The 11,763-nt window shown below is 42.7% G+C and overlaps 1 protein-coding gene across 2 annotated transcripts in view; it reads left to right on the top strand.

Moving 5' to 3' along the window:
- The first annotated feature begins 1,282 nt into the window (after nucleotides 1-1,282).
- BRAF (B-Raf proto-oncogene, serine/threonine kinase) overlaps nucleotides 1,283-11,763 on the top strand; it is a 136,582-nt gene continuing 126,101 nt past the window's right edge. The window contains exon 1 of one of the 2 annotated variants that reach the window (XM_044989370.1): nucleotides 1,283-1,579. The gene's annotated coding sequence lies outside the window, so the exon portion shown is untranslated. Of the gene's footprint in view, nucleotides 1,580-1,935; nucleotides 2,059-11,763 lie in introns of those variants that run through there. The other variant, XM_044989360.1, reaches the window with a different exon arrangement.

Below are 11,763 nucleotides of genomic sequence, written 5' to 3'. Positions count from 1 at the left end.
CATGTTAGGGTTAAAGTTTTATATAGACAATCCAAATTCAAAAATATGGCTTCTAAAGCATACAATCCACTCCTTGTGCAGCTCTAGTGTTTACTATTACTGTACATGAGATTTTTATGTATCTTATGTTAGTTAATCCTTATTTTATGGTGTCTTCCCTGGCAAACAGTAATCAACAAGGTTTTCTCTCTCTCACATACACACAAACTATGTGTGTTTAGTGTGCTGAAACACAGTTTGAGAGGAGACTAACTTTGTTTCTAGACTTTTGAGCATTTAAAATCTCAACTAATATTACATAATTTATCTTTTTTCCAATTCATACTACAATATACAAATGAGCACCCATCATAAATTCTGGTCACCTTTGGCAAATGTCTAAAAGAGGTAGGCAACTTATGTCACGCATGCCAAAGGCAGCATGCGAGCTGATTTTCAGTGGCACTCACACTGCCCAGGTCCTGGCCACTGGGCTCGGGGGGCTCTGCATTTTAATTTAATTTTAAATGAAGCTTCTTAAACATTTTAAAAACCTTGTTTACTTTACATACAACAATAGTTTAGTTATAGACTTATAGAAAGAGACCTTCTAAAAACATTAAAATATATTATTGGCATGCAAAACCTTAAATTAGAGTGAATAAATGAAGACTTGGCACACTACTTCTGAAAGGTTGCTGACCCCAGTCTAAAAAATAATCAACGTCAGCACTTACACCCAAACAGCCACTACCTTCCCCAATCACTCCCCTTCCCAACTCCTTGCAGAGAAGAGATGGTTCTTATAGCATGCCCTGAATAATAAACTTCAGGCTATGAACTGAAGCTGCAGGGCAGTGAGTTTCAAAGGCATAGGTTTCCACCATTAATCAACTCCCAGCAGCCCCATCTCTCTTATCCTAAAGGGGCTTTATCTATCTGAAATACTTATATGGTCCCCTTTACTATAGTATTAGAGCACCTCATAATGTTTAAGACATTTAGCCTCACAATGCCCCCATTTGGTAGAGAAGTGTGACTATCCTCATTTTACAGATGGAGAGCTGAGAAAGAGAGATTCTAAGGGTACCTCTACACTGCAATATACGATCTGTGGCTTGGCCACAGCTGACCCTGATCAGCTGACTTGGGCTTGCAGGGCTAAAAATTGTGGTGGAGGTGTTTGGACTCAGGTGTCTGGGCTCTAAAACCCTGTGAGGGGGTGGGTCTCAAAAGCTAGGCTCCAGCCTGAGCTGGAATGTCTATGTTTTTTAGGTCTGCAGCCACCCTGTGAGGTAGAGTCAGCTGAGCCAGGGTCTGAGACTAGATGCTGCAGGTTTTTTATTACAATGTCCTTTGCCCTTGTATAACCTTTCTTATACTTCAGATCAACAGTTTTTATAGTGAAATTACCTTACTTTGATATTTAGATGACATGCAGACTGGGAGCACCTGAAATAATGTTACACCTGTGCTCCAGCTCTTGATGATGACAAACTTGGTTCATTGACCTTTAAATAAGGAGCTGAGAGCTAAATGTTTGCTTTCATCTGTATCCTGAACAGGTTTATTGAGGTATCCTGGCAATTTATATCCTAAGGTAAGAGGGTCAGTGTCACGGTTTATTTCAGGTGAGGCATGATGGTCAAAGGAAGTGTGACTTGAGATCTAGCAAAACATTACAAAGTATAAAGGAATATGTTTCTCTATATCTGAAAATCTAGCCTTTATACTTCTATATAATGATAGTAACAGCAACCTTGAGTTCAGGCAGAGTATTTTTAAGGGTAGCAATGTTCTAAAGTAGGGTTCATGGGGCTCTTTAAAACTTGTTTGTATCATAATGAGAGAGTAACATGGTAACTGGCCCCTTTAAAAGGGAGCAGGATCCAGTGCACCTGGACTGATTAACTGCTGCTCAATAGGGTTTATGGGAAGGCAACTAGGCCTTGGGATGGGGGAGATAACTACAGGTGGCTGGCAGGTGCCTGTGCAGACACTGCAGCTAGTAAGAAGGCTCCTGAGTCAGCAGGAGAAAAGCACTAGCTGGGAGGGCTTGTGGAGAAGACCAAACTGTAGGTAAGAGGTGCTGAGAGATAAACCTTGGAGGAAGAGCAGGTCTAACTTTAGATGGGGGTGAATTAAATGAACTTAAGGGAAGGAAAGATCCTCAGGGAGGAGGGACAGAGCCCAGCTGAAACCAAGATGAAGACTTCATATGTTTGAGTTTTCTTTTGAAAGATTTCATGTAGGACTTAACAAATCAGATGGGGGAATGTTTTGAATATCTGGCCTAAGTGGACTTTTTAAGGGGCCCTGAGTGAAGGAGAAATTGAGGCAGGGTGCTGCCAAACCATATTTGGCTAGAAGAAGGCACAATAGGGCAAGTATTTCCTTTGATAGAGGCACACTGAGAACTTTTTTTTGAGCAAAATAATTGACCTTGCACAGCCCTACCTTTATGGGATCCAGTGTTGTCTGTCTGTCCAAATCATGCCTATCATGCAGCCTCCTATTATATTATAGTCTAATAAATGCAAGTTTCTTTTGGAAACATAGTGAAGATGTTAAAATAAATACTATTGTGAATGTAGCCATTACTAGCACCACTTATTGAAAATGTGGGGCAAATTTGATTATTGATAATTTGTATATTACTACAACAGTAATAGTAGAGTGGGGGGAAGAATAAGTAGAACTTTTTTCACACCTTAGATATGTGTGCTTCATTCAGGATAAATGTTAAGTTTAAAATAATTCACCAGGGGTGTGTGTGGGGGTGTATTTTATTCCACTAGTGTGAGTGCAGAATTGGGTAGCTGGAGATCTGGAATATGTCCCTAGTTCTGCTAATGAGTTGCTGTTTACTCTGTCTCACTGTGCCTCTGTTTCCCCATCTATAAATTGGAATAATGTTTACCTACCTCACAGAAGTTTTTATGTGGTTAAGATGCTACCTGCCCCTATTTGTGCAAATAGCAGCTTTGCCTGTGTACACTAGGGCCTACACTTGTGCAGCTATGCCAATGGCTGGCTATGGTGGCTGTAACTGGAGCAAATCCACAATGGAAAATATATTTCAAAACCTGATTTCAGAGGGATTCTTTTCATGCAAGAGTTGATGACACCAATAACACCTGAAACAAGCTGTATGGAGCTCTGCATTCACTGTTCCGCTTTAGCTGTTAGAGATGTTCCCTTCCAGTAGCTGCTCCCTCTGGACTTAGTTGATAAGTGGAGGGGAGAAAAAGCTGATTTTCAAAATTTTGTTTTCAATGGTAAATGTATCTGCAACTTTTAAGTGTAACACACCATCCTTGGAGAGATGAGTTAAGACAGTTTTGCGTACTTTTTTTTTTAAACACACAAATATGGAGGGAATGTCACTTTAGCCCCTAGAATTCTATTCCTGTGTGTGGTCATTGAACATTTCTTGTACAGTTTTTGGATTGGAGCCCTACAAGCAATGTAGCTTATCAGAGAACATCTCTGAAGCCTTGTCTTCCCTGCTAAAAAAGGTGTTGTTTTATTTAAAAAAAAAAAAAAAAAGTCTTCCAGGCAGCTAATACTTGTGAGCTATCCCATGAAAACAAAGCACTTTTTTTACCATGAGATAAATTAGGCAAGATCAAACCTAGGCAAGGGTAGAGGGTTGACCTCACCTAATTTAACTTGTGGTAAACTAAAGCCTTCTCCTCACTGTGGTTTTACCTCAGGCTAGCTTGTGTGTTAGTTATCCTATGGTAAAAAATACACTTTTTTTTTTTTTTTTTTTAAAGGCAGTAAAGAGAAGGCTTGGTCTGTGCCCTCTTGACTGAGAATCCCAAGTGTAAGGGTAGGCACTCTTCCTGTGCAACATCTTCTAGAGGTTGGAGGCTGTTTCATGTCTCCCAAACTACTTGCATGAATTTCCTATATAACAGTCTTCGGCCTGGGCTACACTAGCATGGGGGTTCGAACTAAGATATGCAACTTTAGCTACGCTATTCACTTAGCTGAAGTCAAAGTATCTGAGTTCGACTAACCTGGCTGTCCTCACAGCGGTGAGTCAACTGCCGCTGCTCCCCCATCGACTCCGCTTACTCCTCCTGCCGAGGTGGAGTACGAGTGTCGATTAGCGGATCGATTTATTGCATCTCATCTGGATGCCATAAATCGATCCCTGATACATCGAACACTAGATATACCCTTAGACTCAAGCATCTAATTAAAAATACTTAGTAAGAATAGAGAGAGGAGCAAATTAAAACAAATGGTTTATATAACCTATGTAGTTTTTACCTTAGGCGAGAATTAGACTAGGTAGGTACATCTTGGGCCACAGCCTTAAGACTGACCTTTCTGGGACAGATCCACTTGGTGGAAGAGAAGGTGTAAAGGTTGCATAGCCTGATATCTTATTTCCTGCTCCCTGCACATTTTCCTGCTTCCTTCAAAACCAATTTGTGTTAGGGAATACAGGGGGAAAAGAGAATAAAAATTATTAGTCCTGAGAGGATTAATTTATGATCATAGAATAAAAAGCCATGTAGCTAAAATGTGGTTAAATGCTAACTAAATAGAAACATAATTGTTTGCAAATATTTGAAGCTTCTAAACACCAATGTAGCTGAGGGATTGTTTAGAATTGTCTGAGATATAAATAGAACTAACAGGTTGCTGATTCTGCTGCCACTGCTGAATCTTAGTACTCTACAAGTATTAACTGTTTAATGAAATTGAGAAAGTTAATTTAGGCTAAATAGCTGGTAAAAGTTTCTAAGGTTATGTACTGGACTGTGGGTTGGGCTCCTGAAAGTAGTAGATTACACCTCCTTGGCCTGAGCCATTCATTCAAAGCTAGACTGGACAAAGCTTTTTGTAAAAGACAGTGTATGGAACAAGTCTATGCTGTGAGGGAGGGGAGATATGCTAGCTGACCTAACAGGTCTTTTCCATCTCTAGCTGCTATGAGTCTATGAAAACAAACCTCTCCAAGGGATAAGAAATGGGGGAGGGAGCCTTATATCCATTATGGTGTTTTGTCTAAATCTGAAAGTTCTTTACTTCATCCCACTGCTCTTCAAACCATTTGTAAATATTTGATGGCGTTCAGTGGGTATGCCCCATTCTCCTATGTTGCTTGTCTTGTGGCTTTTTCAGTAAATGGACCATTTAGCAGTATCAGAAGCAGAATGCATTCAATCTGGAAAAAACTAAGAAACTTGACACATCGGCAACACTGTTTTTTGCAGCAATGTTTTATTGCCGCAGAGGTAAAAGTAAACATATAGGGAACCTAGTGTTTCATTACAACTCTTGTCTGGATACAGATTCATAGGGTTGCTTAGGCCAGGATTTCAGAAGTGGATGACTTACGTTAGGCTTTATAATCAAGCAACTAAAGAAGTGGCCTGATTTATTTTATTTTTAAAATGCTGAGCACCCACTGATTTCATTTAGACTAATACCTGCATAAGGATTGAGGCCCAGATTCATAAAGGGATGCAGGCACCTAAACCCCAGCTTCAGGTGTGATTGTAATCCACAAAACCCACTTTCATCTGCTGCCTAACTCTGTAGGTGCCCAAACTCACTTGCCCCCGAAACTTTCACTGTAAAAGTTCCCTAGGTGCCTATGTTTCTGCCTGCAGCCATGTGTAGATGCCTAAGCATCCGGATGCCTGTCTCCTGTCCCACCTAAGCCCCAGTGTGACCCATGAACTGGGGGAAGATCTATCTCGCCTATGGGGCCTGAGCTGGTAGGTGTGCTCAGAAGCTGCCTACTTGAGCCCCATTCAAAATTGAGAAGGAGGTGGTATACCCCCTGTAAGTTTTAGCCCACTGGTTAGAGCACTCACCCAAGACCCAGGTTCAATTCCTCCCTCTAGCTGCTGGGGAGAGAACAGAGGTCTCACACCTCTCATGAGTGCCTTAACCACTGAGCTATTGGATATTATGATGTGGGGGTAGGGGGTCTCCCTCCATCTTGCCTGTTGAAGCTGTTCCATTGTACATAACTAAGTATAGACTCATTGAAGCAGGGGAACTGGATCCTCGGTCTCCTACTTCCTACCTCCATTCCCCAATCACCAGGCTATAGAGTTATTCTTTCACTCTCTGGCCCAATGACTATTTTAGGTATTTCTCCAAAGCAGAACAGCATCAACAGGAGAGATTGAGGGGCTCTTGGGGTGCTCCACATGGGAATAGAAATTGATGGAGTCTGGTATTTTTTTTATGCTATTGTTTATTTAAAGTCCTGCTTGTCTGCATGCAGGAGAAACCAAAAACAAGGTATTGCTGCTTTGCTTACAACCTCAAGCCTCTTTAGCAAGCACCAGACCCCAAAGCTCTGTCTGGGCTTCTCCAAGGTCATGCTGTGTTTATAGGCTCCTGCTTGTTTTGTGTTTTTTGTTTTTTTCATTGTCTCTAAGTCTCTGTCCGTTTCTTGTCTGTTTGCCCACCTACACTTTTTTCCATACCTGCAGACACCCAACTGGTCAGAAAAATCACCAGAGGAACCCTCTGCCCAAATCGTGCTAGTTTCTGGGCAGACTCCATTATGCCTTGTTTTAGCTATGGCCCCTTAACTGCCCTTTACAGCAATCTTAAGTGAAGGGCACTTTCACACATGAGTTTCAACCATGTTTTAACTCAACCCATAACAAGGTTTAACCCAGCTCACAGCACTCAGGTAGATGGCTCCCAGCAGCTCTGATTTAGGTACCTAACTCTGAGAGGGGTGGGGCTAAGGACACATCCCTCTTGTTGCCATCTCACATTGGCTAGCTTAGGCAGCTCCCCACCTAGCATGCTGGCTTTTATGGATTATATTTTAAGGTGTCTCTCTCCCTGTTGGTTGTACAGGGAGCCTAGGCACCTAAATCAGGTTTTGTGGATTCCATTGTTGGTTCCAGCACTTTTTCTAGTTAGATATTGTGACTCCTAAATCCCTTTGTGAAGCTGGGCCTGAGTAAATACTTAATGAGGATCTCAGAATGCAGTCCCTGGAGAATCTTTGTATACCTGAGTCAGCATTGGCTAATGCATATTAGGCCCCAATTCAGCAAAGCACTTAAGCAAGTGCTTACTTTTAAGCGTTTAGTGAAAAGGGATCAACTTAAAAATGTGTTTAAGTACACCCCTGACCTGGGGACTTATTTTGTTTTCAGCAGATTGAATCATAAGTTACATTTTTTTAAAAGTACTACCAAGAACGTGTATAAAAGACTAAAAGATGGGATGTGCCTGAATGGATATTCTTCACCTGAGTGAACCACTTAGAAAAAAAGATAGAAGTGGTCTCTGGAAATAAGTCTCCACACAAACCAACTGCCAAGAAATTCAACATTAAGTCTGCCATAGTTCCCTAAGTAAAACAGGGACATTGGATGGTTCGGAAGGATTGGTAATGGGCCATAGAACCTTTTTCTGTTGCCATGACAAATCTAGCTTGGGTCAATAGTGACCAAAAGATATTAGCATCTGAGGGCTGTTCAGCAAACTGCATGAAGTGAGTTGATATTCTCAGCAGGCTGGTGTTCATGTCAGTAACCATGATCACAAATGGTGTAAGAGGAAGACCAAAGGCTGAATCCAAGTGGAGACTGATTTATCCAATTACTCAAAAGATGGTCCTTCCAGGTTGGGACTGAGGTGCAGTATGAGGAAGCTCGTGTTGCTGCTGCCTGGCTGTTCTGTGCCTGTTTTTATTATTATTGATATTATCATAGCATGGAGGAACTCTAGTCATGGAGCAGGACCCTACGGTGCTAGGCACTGTACAAACACAGAACAAAAACAAGTCTCTTCCCCACCCCTGCCGCAAAGAGCTTACAATCAAAATAGCTTAGTATTAGTATTATCATAGTGCCTAAGAGACAATGGATGGACTTTCAGGCTAGCACTGTTCACAAACACTAAATTCACACTTCTAAAAAATAAATAAAGTAAGAAATATCAACCAAAAGCATGAGAATCTTGCAGTCATAATTGACTCTCCTGGAAAGTAGCACTCCATAGCCTCTTGGCTTGTTTATGCTCTTAGCCACTCTGCTTATATGTTGTGTCATTTTTCAAGGCACTGCTCTGTTGCCTGGTATTGACCCAGGCACAGGTATAAAGTCTCTCTGTATATTGTCAAAATCAAACTGCTGGTTAAGTCTAACATGCCATCAAATAAAAGCTCTCTATATAATAAACAATGCCTTCTGAGTATAGATGAATATTTACAAAACATACAATTCATTTATAAAAACAAAAATAAAAATGGATCTAAGATGAAGCCCTGCAGAACTTCCCCAGTGGGAGTATCTAGGAGTTGTATTCATTTACTGAAACAAATCATTGCCTTTTGTAGGGAGAAGTCATATCAAATTAGAACAGGAATACCCATGTCCAGAAGCCTTTAGTGTAACTGATGGCTGCAAGCAGTCCACAGCATCAAAAGCCTTTGAGAGATCATTGAACATTGCACCCGAAATTTTGCCTGTGGTCTATTGCATCCTAAGCATTCTCAGATACTCCTGTATCAGAGGGGTAGCCGTGTTAGTCTGGATCTGTAAAAGCAGCAAAGAATCCTGTGGCACCTTATAGACTAACAGACGTTTTGGAGCATGGGCTTTAGTGGGTGAATACCCACTTCGTCGGATGCAAGTCTATAAGGTGCCACGGGATTCTTTGCTGCTTTTTCAGATATTCCTAGAAATGATAACCATAGAGTATTTCAGTGAGTTGCCTGATTCCCACATGCTAGACAAGCAGATTGCATCTTAAGGGAAACTAAATGTAAGCAAGTCTTTTTATTTATTTATTTATTTTTAAACACTGACAGACTATTAATTGTGGCATTTAACCCCCTCAGTACTCAACCTTAATATCCATATATTACAGTATAAAACTTCCATTAAAAACCAAACGACATTCAATACATTGCTGAAGAACAAATATTAAAACGAATGAAATCCCCAGCTAAAATTTAACACACAATTCTGACAAACAATTTTCACAACATGAATTGACACATACCTATCAACTGAAAATTTCTGTCTGGACACGTATGCTGTGTGTTGGGGAATATCTGGAGTAGAATAATAGGGAAAAGCCTGGGATGTTGGTGGGCCTTGGAGAGGCATCAGGCAGGTAGTGGGAGAAGCATAGGTGGTAGAGGGCATGGAGCATATAACAGCTCCACTCCTCCAGTGCATGTGACTCCCATGTGCTGAGGCAATCCCTGCTTATGCTAAAGAAGCTTCCCCCTTTCCGAGACAGGTTTTCTCCTGTGCTGAGGAATTCCTGCCCTTTTCTTTGGGGGATTCTCCAGCTCAGGGAAAACCTGTGCATCATGAATGGGACATCACTATCCTTAAGGAGGCAGACTGCCCCATCACAGTGACAAATTGTTGTTCTTTACTCTTATCACTTGATACTGTTACCCCAGAGGACTGTGAAAATAAACAGTGAAGATGGGGAGGGTTGGCAGGCTAGCAGGCCAGCCCCTGAAGATGATTAAGTGGAGAGGAAATGTCCACTCTCCTTCACAGAAGCTACAAGGTTCATTTCCAATCAGCTACTTTAACAACCATGGAATGGTTGCAAAGAATTCCCAGCTGAAATAGCAGAAATAGTCATAAAACCAATACAACCAACATCTCTTACAGCAATGACCATTGATTGGGCAACATTATTTCACTGTCCCATTCCAAAGCTGCAGTTTCTGTATTTGAGTTACTGTATTGATTTAGCCTCTTTTGTCTTGTAGCTTTCCTACTCCAGACCCATATATTCCCTAATGACTTTTGCTGTTCTGTGAAGGAGGTAAAAACTGAAGAGGGGGGAAAAAAAACGGAGTGAGCGGATACATTCACTTGCTAATCTGTTAACATTAGATCAAAGATGCAGGAAGAACCTCACTTCCTTGGAAGTGCTGGGGGAAAAAAATCAGATTACAGCAGGCGCTGTGGTCAGAAGGAAAGCTCAAGGAAACAAAGACAGAAAATGCAAGCCTGGGAGTTGTGGAAGAAACTTCTAAGACCAGGCTATATAACTGTCTGGACACCAAATGAAACTGTTTATGTGGAATCCTTTAAATTCCCCTTCCTGCAGCCCCAGTAAGTTCTCTGAGCTATGTTTTGTACCCTGTTAAGCAGTTGTAGAATATGAAATGTGACCATCAAGTGGAAGTATAATACAAAAAATCAACAGCCATTTAGCACTTAAAGGCTGATACATCTGAATTGTTAATGATAGACTTTTTTTTTTAGAAACCAGATATTTGCATGATAGCAGGGGTGGCTCTAGGATTTGCGCTGCCCCAAGCACGGCGGCACGCCGTGGGGGGCGCTCTGGCGGTCGCTGGTCCTGCGGCTCCGGTGGACCTCCCGCAGACGTGCCTGCGGAGGGTCCGCTGGTCCCGTGGCTCCGGTGGACCTCCTGCAGGCACGTCTGAAGATGCTCCACCGGAGCCGTGGGACCAGCGGACCCTCCGCAGGCACGTCTGCGGGAGGTCTACCGGAGCTGCAGGACCAGCGGACCCTCCACAGGCGTGCCTGCGGGAGGTCCACTGGAGCCGCCTGCCGCCCTCCCGCGGGACGCCGCCCCAAGCGCGTGCTTGGCGCGCTGGGGTCTGGAGCCGGCCCTGCATGATAGCATAAATCAAAGCTATGAGAAGCATAAGTAGAAACCCAAGTTAACAAATGTCTTGGCTGATTCTATCAAGTATGGCATGTCATAGAATATCAGGGTTGGAAGAGACCTCAGAAGGTCATCTAGTCCAACCCCCTGCTCAAAGCAGGACCAATTCCCAACTAAATCATCCCAGCCAGGGCTTTGTCAAGCCTGACCTTAAAAATCTCTAAGGAAGAAGATTCCACCACCTCCCTAGGTAACCCATTCCAGTGCTTCACCACCCTACTAGTGAAAAAGTTTTTCCTAATATCCAACCTAAACCTCCCCCACTGCAACTTGAGACCATTACTCCTTGTTCTGTCATCAGGTACCACTGAGAACAGTCTAGATCCATCCTCTTTGGAACTCCCTTTCAGGTAGTTGAAAGCAGCTATCAAAACCCCCCTCATTCTTCTCTTCTGCAGACTAATCAATCCCAGTTCCCTCAGCCTCTCCTCATAAGTCATGTGCTCCAGCCCCCTAATCATTTTTGTTGCCCTCTGCTGGACTCTTTCCAATTTTTCCACATCCTTGTTGTAGTGTGGGGCCCAAAACTGGACACAGTACTCCAGATGAGGCCTCACCAATGTTGAATAGAGGGGAATGATCACGTCCCTCAATCTGCTGGCAATGCTCCTACTTATACAGCACAAAATGCTGTTAGCCTTCTTGGCAACAAGGGCACACTGCCGACTCGTATCCAGCCTCTCATCCACTGTAACTCCCAGGTCCCTTTCTGCAGAATTGCTTCCTAGCCATTTGGTCCCTAGTCTGTAACAGTGAATGGGATTCTTCCGTCCTAAGTGCAGGACTCTGCACTTGTCCTTGTTGAACCTCATCAGGTTTCTTTTGGCTCAATCCTCTAATTTGTCTAGGTCCCTCTATATCCTATCCCTACCCTCCAGCGTATCTACCACTTCTCCCAGTTTAGTGTCATCTGCAAACTTGCTGAGAGTGCAGTCCACGGTGTCCTCCAGATCATTAATGAAGATATTGAACAAAACCAGCCCCAGGACCGACCCTTGGGGCACTCCGCTTGAAACCGGCTGCCAACTAGACATGGAGCCATTGATCACTACCCGTTGAGCCCGATGATCTAGCCAGCTTTCTATCCACCTTATAGTCCATTCATCCAGC

This window comes from Mauremys mutica, chromosome 1 (genome assembly GCF_020497125.1).
Source record: "Mauremys mutica isolate MM-2020 ecotype Southern chromosome 1, ASM2049712v1, whole genome shotgun sequence".
Taxonomy (NCBI): Eukaryota; Metazoa; Chordata; order Testudines; family Geoemydidae; genus Mauremys; species Mauremys mutica.
The sequence above is the reverse complement of the archived record's forward strand: the minus strand, read 5'-3'. Positions and strand labels throughout refer to the sequence as shown.